Genomic DNA, 13,517 nt, shown 5'->3' on the forward strand with positions numbered 1-13,517 from the left:
CTCTGTCAAATAAATAAATAAAATCTCTAAAAAAATAATTAAAAAAGAAAAGGATATAACATAGTGTTCAAATAAAGCTTTTCAAAGTTCAAAACTTTTAATTACTCAGAGGCAGAAACTTAATTCAGTAAATAGAAATAGCAATTTATCTTCAGATGTTGTGTTAATATGTTGTATTTCTTGGTGTGGTGGATTAAAAATGAAATGTGACTGGCATTCTACACTGATAATTGGGACCATTTCTTGTCTCTTGTTATACCTTGACAACCAATCACTGGAGTACATTTTAAAAAAATTAAAAAGTTAAATTTTTTTTAAAAAGTCCAAACCCTCATAAACTCACAAAACCAAAGATCTGCCTAGAGTTTTTCTTTTCTTTTTTTCTCTTGATATTTATTATCACTGAATTATTTTACATGGATTGATTACATATTAGCTTCATTTACCTCAAGCTCACATACTTTTATAATTTGGCTACTTAGAAAAACTCAAAACATATAACTATAATTAGTGAGGCCTATATAAAAGATTTTTTTTCTGTGATATATAAATCTTCACATTTATTTTCATTTCTCCTTTATTATTGTTTTAATGACCAGCTCACATGGATTTGGAACAATGTAAAATTCTACATAGATGAAAAAAATATTTGTATAAGAAATATAAGAAAAAGTACTGAATCATTTTTATTCTACTTGGTACTTGGTTTAGAAAATAGCAAGTATCCATTTGCAATTAAATGTCATTTGATTTGTTAAATCTCCTACCCATTGAAAATAGGTTATTAGAGCAACTCAGACCTCTTGAATACTGTTGGTAGAACCAAAGTCTTTTAAGAGAAGTTTGGCAACTCTGTAATATATATTATTATCGATACAAATGAATTATTATAAAAATTATCACTGACACTTAATATTAAGGCTCAGTTTTTACTGAGATATTTATTAAGCATGATTTATTTGTGCTAATTGGAAAGTACCCACAAGTGCATATATGCATGCACATGTACACACCCATACATCCACAGAGTTTCCAAATCTCATTTTTTTAAAATTCCATTTAAAAAAAATTCATTTTATTTAATTTTATTTTTTATTTAAATTCAAGTAGTTAATATATGGTATATTATTAGTTTCTAGGTAGATATTCCTTTGCATATAAAAAAAATCATTTGAAGATAACCATTACCAACACTGGGTCATGTCAGTGCACAGTCCACTGATGAGCTGGAGAAGGGCATGCCTCTGCCTTATCAGCCCAGTCTCCCACTCTGTTTCTTTCCTACAGTGGGAGTAGTAGGGAGGTAAGCTTGCCCAATACCTACCTGCCAGCTTTTCATCACTGTTTTTCATTCTAGATCATCTTTCATTCTGCCCTAGTTGTCATTTGTTTATCGTTTATAGCCCTCACTTTATTTATTTTTTTTAAAGATTTTATTTATTTGACAGAGAGAGAGATCACAAGAAGGCAGACAGGCAGGCAGAGAGAGAGGAAGGGAAGCAGGCTCCCCGCTGAACGGAGAGCCCTATGCAGGGCTCAATCCCAGGACCCTGAGATCATGACCTGAGCCGAAGGCAGAGGCTTAACCCACTGAGCCACCCAGGCGCCCTTATAGCCCTCACTTTAAATAAATACTCTTGTCACTGCCTCTCCTCCTAAACTTTTCAGTTTCTTTTATTTTTAACTGTAAACTAAGTTTTCCATACCAAGACATTTTCAGAAAATTCCCCTTTTATTAATTGAAGAAATCTGAAACTGAATTGCTTGAACTGTCTAACCTTAAAATGACAAGCTTCAGGGACAGAATCGCTGTATTTCTTCTAAATGTTTTGCAGATTCTAGGGCATTCCATGTGCTGTGTTTCCACGTAAAGGATTCCTTTCTTTACTCATAAAAAGAACAGGCAAGTATTTATGAAGCTAATGCTGAAAGGCAGAATAAATCCTTAAATCCTCCTCAACTTAAGACTGTTGAGAAAATAGCTTACAGAGGACTTACAGTCTTGTTTCTGAAACACAGCTCAATTCTCCCCAATGTATTGCTTTATTCATAATGTGAAATTTTAGTATCAAAGTGTCAAATAAAGGGGAGAATATTATTTCTACAAAAGTGAGCGCACCAGAGGGAATACAAGTACCAGGAGAGGAATTCTGTTTTTTAACAGACTGATTAAGCATGGTGCATATTCAAAAGTACAACTATGTATACACATACCCACCCCCACAAAACAGTTCAAAATTAACCTAACCATGGTCTGTTCAGAATGAAGATCTCTATATTGGTATCAATAGAGATCTTGATCTGACTTCTACATTTGCCTTTCAACATTTTTCTCTTTTCTGTTTATTTTTATTCGGGAAATAAAGCGGGGGAGAGTACTGTAAAGAACCTTCCTGTAGTCTTCTACAACTTTAATACTATCAGAAATTTTTCATTCTTGTTTCATCTAGGCCACTCCGACTTTTTCCTGGAGTATTTTAAAGAAAATTTCAGATTTCACTTGAATTTGTTTATAAACATTGAAGTCTCTGTATGTTATTAATAAGGAGTAGATCTCTGATAAAGGTGAAAATAGGCAGGACTAGGCATGTATGGACTGGGTGTGAGAAGCATGTAATCGGCCATTATGATAATCTTGTTTTTTATTAGGGTTATTGACATACTAAAGGCTTAGGAAGTAAGGAAATATTCAACCTGTAAAACGACTCAGTTTTATCAAAATCAGATCCAAAAGGTCAGGCTGGAGCCTGCAGGCCCACTGTGACCTTACTTAGCTGGTTCTCCTAAATTTCTGCCAAGATCTAAGGTCCTGATTCTGTTATTTCCCCCATTTGATGGCACCTAAGATAAACTGCACCGCCAGAAAGAACACATTATTAATATTAGTCAACTATGAGCATACTGTGTTTTGAAAATAATGTAAGCTGTTTATTTATTTTTCCCATCAAGTTATCTTTCTGTTTGTGTAGAATTTAGGTCATATGAGCAAAAGGTCTTCTGTGGCTTGAGTGTCATGTTTTCATTTATCTCCTCCCACTCACCCAACCCTGATTCCTTTCAGTTATGTCTTCCCTCTGTCCTCCCCCTGAGTCACACTCCATGCCAGGATCATACATCCTCTGTAGAAGGGGCTTTATGGAGTGATAAAAAGCACAGGGAGTGGGCACAAATAGAATGGTATTTACATCCTTCTTCTAATGTATAGTACCCTTGAGACTTTGAGAATTGTGCTTCATCTCTGCAATTTTCATTATTTGTTAAAAGGTATAGGAAAATAACTCAAAATTAATTGTGTTAAATAAGGAATGTGAAATGATTAACTCAGTGCCTGGCATATAGCAAGTATTTCCTAAATAGTAGCTACATTATGGTTCTTCTTATTTTGGTGATACAAAGACATCCAATAGTTCGTGAACATCAGCTATACATCACCACTGCAAATTGATTGAGAATTGGAAAAGGAATTAGTCCTTTGTAGCATTCTTAGTTACAGTCCAAAGTGAGTTTTTATTCTCTAAGCTAAACTGGGATAGATTTTATGGCAGGCATTTTATACTATATTTTCTCTCTATAAGTCTAAGAATAATACTAGATGTACACTAGATACTGATGACATAATTGCTAAATTTTGTTTTTTTTAATTTTTAAAAGTTTTATTTATTTATTTGACACAGAGAGAGAGAGAGAGAGAGAGAGATCATAAGTAGTCAGAGAGGCAGGCAGAGAGTGAGGGGGATGCAGGGCTCTATCCCAGGACCCTGAGATCATGACCTGGGCTGAGCGAGGCTTAACCCACTGAGCTACCCAGGCACCCCTAATTGCTAAATTTTAATATTTCCATTGCTGATATGCATATCTTAAGGACAATGGAACTACTTTAATCAGATCTAAAATATTATTTTCATTAGAACACAATAAATTAAAGTGTTTAAATTACTCATAACTTTTATTTTCTCACATATTTTTATTTTTGTTCACCATCTTCCAGTTATTGTACATAGACATTTTTATGTAATTCCTACTACATCATATATAGACTCTAAGACAATTAAAAATGAGATAACCCCTTCAATATAAGATTATATTGTATTAACACTAAATTACTGCTATATTACTATATCATTACTGATTTTTCTTTTGTCTTACATTATTAGTCTTGGTCCTTATCCAACGAGCTCAGAGTTGAGAAACAAGAACAAGAATCCATGTGCTGCCTCTGCATGATTCCATGACTCCATTTTGATCCTTTTAGATTATTCTCCCAACTCTTAAGAGAAAAAAAAAAATGTGCAGTAGTCCTAGTAAGGTGAATTCATGTACTTTGCTTTTCAGCAAAGAAAAACAAATTCTAAGATGTTTAAAATTCAAAAAAGATACTATCAAAAAGATACAGTATTCATGGGTTTGTGCCAGTGTGAATGGAAATCAATTCTCAACTCCTGTATATAAACAATTAACCTAGTGTTTAATTATTTAACTATAATGAAAGATTAGGAGAGCTATTTGGGGAAAAGAAAGTATATATAATACATGGAGTATATAATTTGTTATTTTCATGCTCAAATGCCTTCTTACTCAGAATTATATAGCATCAGAGTATATACATAGTTAAATCCTGCTGTGTTTGAAATTAACCACATTAAACACCCATTGGTGCGATTAGTACAACTCAGCAGACTCTGGGTTGCTGAATTAATATATTTATTTGTATCTATACTCTTATAAGACAATGATTTGGTTGATTGTATTATTTATAATTTTTTAAAGTATATCAAAATTGGACTACCAAAGGGTAGAAGAGAAAAATAATATGGATAAGCACATAATATGTGGATATACTGCCAATATCTCACTCCCAGTTGGAGACACTCACTGATATTTCCAGTGCAGTGAATAGAAAAGCTGCAATCACAGTTGTATTTTGCCAAGAGCAATGGAACTGTTAGTTCTTATAAATGAGTGAACCTAAAAACAAATTAAGTAAAATGATTACCTTCTTCCCCAGCTTGTCAAGAGTTCCAAAGTGTTCATTTTCAATGACACTTGGTGGAATCTTACTCCACCCTCTTCTGAAGGCCCACATTCTATTGAAATGCTAATGAAACTGATCAGGTTGTTTCTTTTTTGAACTTCTTTTTGTCTTTGAGTCTAAACTCTTTCTGTCTGAGATGCTGATTCATTTACTGATTTATTGTTTGTCAAGTTTATACATTCCTTTGTCTCTTGGGGTAGGAATTAGGGAAGGGGGAGGAAAAAAAGAAAGGACTATGAAAGAATGTGTCTAGTTTCTTCAAAGTGATAAATCACTTCCAGATTTTGATTCCACCTGGATGACTGCAAATTTGGGTGCATCAGAATGTAAAGACTAAACAACTAACAGAAGGGCTGTCAAAGGATTATCATTTCGAAGTTAGATGTGGCAGAAGGCAACTCCCGCAGATTCTGGAAAAATGGCTAGGCTTGGGCTATATTTAGACAGTAGATCTAACAAGTAAGCAGAAAAAGGTTTTGGTGAAGGTCAATATTCCTATTTAGGAAAAAGAATGTCACTTGAGACAGGTGAGGTATTTTTGACATGGTTATATTCATTTTATTTCCTACTTTTTTTAATACTTTTTTTTTTTTTCCTTTAAACAGCATAGAACCTACAAAGAATAGTGTAGACAACTTTCAGATCTCATCTCATTGATCAGCAGTTTAGGAAACCACTATTCTCACAGGACTGTATGTAGTTCCACACCAGTCCTAAATTCAGAATATTCAGAAGTAGAAGAAAATGGTGCAATTTTGGGGGGAAGGTGAATTCTAGATCTACAACTTTAGCATCATAGATTATATTCTGCAAGTCTCTGAGCTTCAGTTTATTGTGTTCAATTCCAGGGGCAGGTAACAATAACATGAATGTTCTACATTATGCATGTTATACATGCTACATCCTAGAAAGAATATATGTGTGTGCATATACATAGTTGTGTGTGGAATTTCACATAAAAAGTTTTGAAACATAAAGGAACATTTCTAGTTGTTTCCATGGATAACCTATTAGAAGTTGGCTGAAAAGATTTAACTGGTATGCGTAATAAAATGCTTTTTTCTACTTGTTTTGTAAGGGGAAATTTGTGCTTCAATGGAAAATTATGCATTGTTAGAGCTCACACATCTTGGTTATTCAATTCTAGCATTATATTGCTTTTGAGCTATTTTAAAACTCTAAATTATAGATAATTGATAACAATGCAAAATCTTGTTTATAGATATGCTAATTCTGTCCTGTAGAGGTTCAATTTACTTCCCTCTCCCAATGTGAAAGAAGCCAATTTTGCCTCTATTTGCATATTCCTTCAATGTCTCTGATATATAAATGTGCGTTTTCTTCAGATTCTCCTTTGAATGGGTCATTAACATCTTACCAGTCCCCTCATTAATAGAGTTAAATAAACTTTATAATAAGTGTTATTATTATATCTGTATGAGAGTCACCTTTTTATATATTATTATTATCCTTTCCCAGGCCTAATAGGCTTTTTTTTTTTTTTAGATTTTTTTAAATGTAGGTGATAGAACATAAAAAATATATGTGTACTTAGAAATATACACACATTTAACATATATATTTTTGCACTGTATGTTTTATTCCTACCAGTTTTGTTGAGGTATAATTGACAAACAAAAATTGCATATGTTTAAGAGGTACAATGTGATGTTTTAATATACACTTTTTTTTCTATTTCTGTGAAAAATGCCACAATCCAGCTAATTTATATATCCATTACCTTACATAATTACCGCATTCTTTTGTGTGTTGTGAGAACACTTAAGATGTACTCTCTTAGAAAATTCAAGTACACAATACAGCATTATAAACTAGTCATCATGCTGTATGTTAGCTCTCCAGAATATATTCATCCTGCATAACAGAAATTTTGTCTCCATTGACCAACATCTTCCCATTTCCCTCACCTTCCAACCCCTGGTTAATACAGTTCTACTCTCTGTTTTTATGAGTTAGACATTTTAGAATCCACATATTAGTGAGATTATGAAATATCTGTCTTTCTGTGTCTGGCTTCTTTCATTTAGCATCATGTCTTCTGGGTTTATCCAAATTGCAGCAAATGGCAGAGTTTATTTACTTCCTTTTCTTAAGAATGAGTACTAGTCCAGTGCACCTATTTACCACATTTTCCTTATTCATTCATCTGTCAGCAGACACTTCAATTGTTTCCATATGTTGGCCATTGTGAATAATGCAGCAGTGAACATGGGAGTGCAGATATCTCTTAAAGATACCAATTTAATTTTCTTTGGATATATACCCAAAAGTGGGATGGCTGGGTCATATCTCAGTTTTATTTTTAATTTTTGAGGCAATTTGATACTGCTTTCCATAATGGCTGTACTAAATTATATTCCAACGAACAGTGTACAAGGGTTCTCTTTTTCCCACACCTTTACAGACACTTGTTATCTTTTGTCTTTTCAATAAAAGCCATCTTAACAGGTATGAGGTAATGTCTAATTGTGGTTTTGGTTTGCATTTCTCTGATGATTAATGATGCTGAGCACATTTTCGTGTGCCCATTGGCCATTTGTATGCCTTCTTTGGATAAATAAAGTCCTTTTTTTTTTTTCCTTAAAGATTTATTTATTTATTTATTTGACAGAGAGAGAGAGAGGTCACAACTAGGCAGAGAAGCAGGCAGAGAGAGAGGGGAAAACAGGCTCCCTGCTGAGCAGAGAGCCTGACATGGGCCTTTATCCCAGGACCCTGAGACCATGACCCAAGCTGAAGGCAGAGGCTTAACCCACTGAGTCACCCAGGCACCCAATAAAGTCCTTTTTAATCAGGTAATTTGCTTTTTGATATTGAGAACCATGAGTTCCTTATATATCAGATATGTGGTTTGCAAATATTTTCCTTCATTTTGTAGGTGGTCTCTTTCACAAGTTGAATGCTTCTTTTGCTGTGCTGAAGTTTTTTAGTTTAATGCAATTCCATTTGTCTATTTTTGCTTTTTATTACCAGTGCTTTTAGTTTCATATCCAAAAAATGACTGCCCAATGTCAAGAAATTTTTCTCTATGTTTTATTATAGTAGTTCTGCATATTCATGTCTGACATTTAAATCTTTAATTTATTTTGAGTTAATTTTTGTATATGGTGTGAATTTTTTGTACACATATGATAGCTTATTTATTCTTCCAGATATGGATAACCAGTTTCTGCAATGACCATTTATTGACAGACTATCCTTTTATTTTTTAATTTTTTTATTTGAGACAGAAAGAGAGAGAGCTGTGGGAGTGGGAGGCATAGGGAGAGGGAGAGGATCTCAAGCAATCTCCTGATGTGGGGTTTGAGCCCAAGGATCCTGAGATCATAGCCTGAGTCAAGAACAGAGTTGGATGCTTAACTGCCTGAGCTACCCAGGCACCCGAAGACCATCCATCTTTTATTGTATGTTCCTGGCACCCTTGTCTAAGATCTGTTGACTGTAAATATGTGGATTAATCTCTGGGCTCTCTGTTCTATTGGTCTATATGTTGTTTTGATTCTAGTCCCTTACTGCTTTGATTACCGTAGCTTTGTAATATAACGTGAAGTCAGAAAGTATGATGCCTCCAGTTTTGTTTTTCTTGTTCAAAACTGCTTTGGCTATTTTGGACCTTTGTCATTTTGTAAAAAAAAACTGTGATATTTTTTCTATTTCTGTGAAAAATACCTTTGGAATTTTGATAGGAATTGTATTGAATCCCCAAAATGTAGTATGTACAATTAATATTAACTCTTCCAATCCATAAAAACAGAGTATCATTACATTTGTTTGCATCTTCTTCATTTTCTTTCATCAATATCTCATAGTTTTCAGTGTACAGGTCTTTTACCTCTATGCTTAAATTTATTCTTAAGTATTTTGTTCTTTTTGATGCTATTGTAAATGGAATTGCTTTCTTAATTTTTTGATAGTTTATTGTTAATGCATAGAAATGCAATGGATTTCTGTATGTTGATGTTGTATCTTGCAACTTTACTTAATTTATTGGTTTAAACAGTTATTTAGTGGCATCCTTAAGATTTTCTGTACTTAAGATATGTAAACTATAAATAAAAACACTTGCACTTTTTTCCTTTCCAATTTGGATGCCTATAATTTCTTCCTCTTATCTAATTGCTCTGGCTAAGACATCCTGTATTTTGTTGAATAGGAATGGTGGGGGTGGGGATTCTTGTCTTGTTCTTGATCTTAAAGGAAAAACTTTCTGCTTTTTATCACTGGGTTTTATTTTAGCTGTGGGTTTGTCATATATAACTGTATTCTGCTGAGTTATTTTTTTCTTCTATTCCTACTTTGTTAAATGTTTTTTATCATGAAAGAGTATTTTTCAAAAGATTTTTCTACAGCCATTGCAACAACTAGATGACTTTTAGCCTTCATTCTGTTAATATCTATTAGCTTCATTTGCTTTATAGTACTATTCAAGTCCACGGTTTCCATATTGGTTTTCTGTCTGGATGATGTATTCTGTGTTGAAAGCGGAATATTGTTGTATAGTTGTTTATTTCCCTTCAATGCTGTTAATAGTTGCTTAATATATTTAGGTGTTCCAATGTTGGGTGCTTATATATTTACAATTGTTATATCCTCTTGATTAATTGACCCCTTTACATTATGTTATGACCTTTTTTTTAATATTTTATTTATTTATGACAGAGAGAGATAGAGAGGGAACACAAGCATAGGGGAGCTGGATACGGAGAAGCAGGCTCCCTGCAAGCAAGGAGCCCAATTCAGGGCTCCATCCCAGGAATCTGGGATCACAACCTGAGCTAAAGGCAGATGTCTAACGACTGAGCTATCCAGGCACCCCTATGTTATGCTCTTTTTTGTCTCTTCTGAGAGTTTCTGACTTAAAGTCTATTTTGTGCAATGTAAATATAATCATTCCAGTTCTCTTTTGGTTATCATTGCATGGGATATATATTTTTTTTTATCATCCCTTCACATCAGCCTCTGTGTGCACTTAAAACAATATATATTTAATTAAATGCAGATATTTAATATATAATTTAAAGATTCATAGAGAGAGGTAGAATATTATCTGCTAAACTGTTGTGGTGAGGCAGGAAGGTGAAAAGTTGTGAAGGTTGTTTTTTTGGTTTTTTACTTTCTATTGTATCTGTTTGTGAATTTGACTTTTTTATGTAGGATGTGATATTTTTATAATTAAAAAAAGAAAACATAAAATAAATAATAGCTATTCATCCAATCAGATAACAACTACATGAGGAGGTTTGTTTTAAAATTTTAATTCTTGCTCTTAATGTATATATAAGAGCAAAACGCTTTGAATATTGTGTATTAAGTTACTTAGTAGTAATGAAAACATTAAAAGAAGGGATGTCTAGATGGCTCAGTTGGTTAAGCATCTACCTTTTGCTGGGGTCATTATCCCCAGGTCCTGGAATAGAGGCCCACTTTGGGCTCCCTGCTCATTAAGGAGTCTACTTATTCCTATCTCTGCCTTCTGTACCCCTTGCTTGTGTTCTTTCTCTCTCATTCTCTCAGATACATAAATAAAATCTTTTATATAAAATCTTTTAAGAAAAAGAAAATATGAAGAGAAAATGAACCAAAGTTCACCATTACTCATAGACATAACAAAAATAGTCTCAGTTTATATGATACTTTATTTTTCCACCCTTTCCCATGTTGGTCAAAAAGAAGGCTGTAAACATTTTGTACTTTTCATCTTATCACCATAGTACAGTCTCAAGCACTGAAAGTAAATGCATACCTGTCAATATTTTTAGAAATATTTTTATCTCTGCAGTATTCTTGTGGCTCACAGATTCCTTGCACTTTTCAAAGTCAAAACCATGTTAAATTTTCACTTTCTATAGTATAGTTTTAATTATAATAACAAATTGTCCTTTGAGTCTTACTTATAGGAGGAATTTGAGAATAAAAGTTGACAATTTATTCTGTCCTTTGTGATATTAAACACAAGCTATAAAAAATAATGATAGTTCTATTTGCATGTGGGATATCATTCACTGAAATCCATATCCAAAACTTATTCATTGGTTCATTTAATCATTAATATAGTTATTTCTTAAAATACAAACAAGCAAGCAAAGAAGCATATTGAGTATTTTCTGTGTACCAAGCCCTGGTCTAGGCTTGGGGATTCAGAAGTGGACATAATCATACCCTTGTTTTCTATTCCCATTGCAAAGTCCAAGATATACACGTTTTACTTTCTTACCTATGATTTCTCCAATCTCAGTTCTATGCCAGGGCTTTGAATTTTCTATTTCTTCTGCTTAGAATAGTCTTCTCTCCATATTATTAATGAGAGGTTTTTTAGTTTTGAGTCTTACTTAGTTTTTTCTTTCATAACTTAAATGTTATCCCTTTCAAGAGCCATCCCTGCAAATCATTCTTGATATACCAGGCCTTGGCACTTTCTATCATGTTACCATATTTTATCTTCTTAAATACCTTTTACACAACTGCATTGTTTCTTTTATGTATTTGCTTTTGTATTCTTTGTCTTAAGTTCTCTATTTGTATATAGGTTCTCTGAGGGTAGGAAATAATATATTCTGTTTTTATCACAGCTTTCTTAGTGCTTCCAGAATAATTCTCAATAAATATTTATTGACCTGTAGAGATGACATTTTGTGGGTGGGAGGAATACTGGTAAACTACACATCTATCTCTATATAATTTGATATCTACATTGCATCTATATCTATACTCTATCTATATCCTTTTGATGCTGAAATGATCTATCACAGCTACAAATTCAAGAAAAGGAACCAGTAAGCCCCGGCATACTACTATGGCCAACTGCTCCTCCCTGGGGAATCCCAAGGGCTGGAAAAATTGGAAGCACTACTCCTGGCTGGGTTTGCCAACACTGTTGCTGAACAAATTTCTATAAATTCATCACAAGGGAATTCAATAATAACTCAAGAGATGAGGGTTTGGAAAAGACAAAGGGAGTAATTTATTTCAGGTCCTGGCAGCCAGAGGAGAGAGCAGGCTCAAGCCTTGACAACTGACCTCTCTGCCAGTAAGATGGATACCTATAGTTTTAGAGAAAGGTTGGGAGAGGGTATGTGCAAGAGCACAGGCAGGGAGCATGTGATCATTGGTGGGGATAAATATGTGTTCATCCCATGATCATGGACAGGGAAGGGGATATGTGGGTTTTGGTCTTCTAGGCATTCTGTTCCATGGTGTTTCTGGTCTGGTGGTTGGGATGTTCTAGGTCATTGCAAAACATCTTCAGTGATGCCTCAATGTATGATAAGAAATAAGCACAATGGGGTTTTGTTCGAGTATGACTTAAGCAATCTTGTCTATCTCCGGTTTTAACTATTGGGTCTAAATTTGAGCAATAAGACTCTACTTGCACTTTAGAAAGCTGTAACTCTGAAGTAGTAAACTAGAAGAGTAGAATAGAGCATGATTTGCCAAGTGTGGTCCTGGACCAGCAGCATCTGAGAAACTGTGCAATTACTGTTTTTTACCTTTACCAGTTCCAAATCAGAACTCTGAGGATGGATCTCAGCTATCTATGTGTCAACCCTCCAGATGATTCTAATGCAGTCAAAAGTTTGAGAACCAATGGAATGAAAAACTGGGGGTGTTTTCATAGGTGCCTATTGCAACAATGAGCTGCACTTTGTTTCTTGGGTTGTATGTAATCTAGTCCTTTACATTGACATTGGATGTTTTAAGGCTATAATGTGTGCTCCCTGTGCTTTGTTTCTTCATCATAACCTCCTCAGCCCACTTTAGCCTCTTCATTCCATAAGTCTGCAGGTCTAAGGTCAAAAGACTTGCAGATAATCTCACTATAAGCACTATGGAAAACTTCGATGGAAGAGGAGTGATTTTTTAGTATAGTGAGTTCAGTTCAGGTAAGCTGTGTAGCTATTTATTTAGAACTTACTGTGTCGAAGACAAATATAATCCTAGATATCTGATATTTCCATGTTTGACTGATTTTGAGAATTTGTATGCTTTATATTTTAAATGCTACTTTAAAGGGCTTAGTGGCTAGTTGAAAATGACTTCTTTAAAACTAACATTCAAACATGTTTTGCAGTATACAAGCTGCAAAGTTATGATGAAAAGCAAAGAAAACATTAGTGTATAATGATGTAGGAAAGATGTTAGAGTTTGACACTGATGGCCAAGAAATTCTTGAGATGTCTTTGGTGCAAAAAGGTGACTTTATTAAAGCACAGGGACAGGACTCGTGGGCAAAAAGAGCTGCACTGGGGTCATGAGGAATGGCTCATTATATAGTTTCAAGTTGGGAAGAGGTCTGGGACAGCGTAAGTCTCTGAGGAATTTTGGAAGCAAGGTTTCCAGGACCTTGGGGGGGGGCAGCTGTTGGTGGGAAAATGTCATTTATTATTGCCTAATAAAATCTTAGTCATGAGAGCCTTCAAATGTATATTGGTAGGCCATATGCTTGGGGGGTGATTGCCAACATGTG

At 34.2% G+C, this 13,517-nt stretch overlaps 1 pseudogene; it reads right to left on the reverse strand.

The window, feature by feature from the left end:
* LOC116866943 overlaps window positions 1-13,517 on the reverse strand; it is a 65,386-nt pseudogene that overhangs the window by 19,632 nt on the left and 32,237 nt on the right.

The sequence above is a fragment of the Lontra canadensis genome, unplaced genomic scaffold (assembly GCF_010015895.1).
Source record: "Lontra canadensis isolate GAN:19392208 unplaced genomic scaffold, GSC_riverotter_1.0 scaffold11, whole genome shotgun sequence".
NCBI lineage: Eukaryota > Metazoa > Chordata > Mammalia > Carnivora > Mustelidae > Lontra > Lontra canadensis.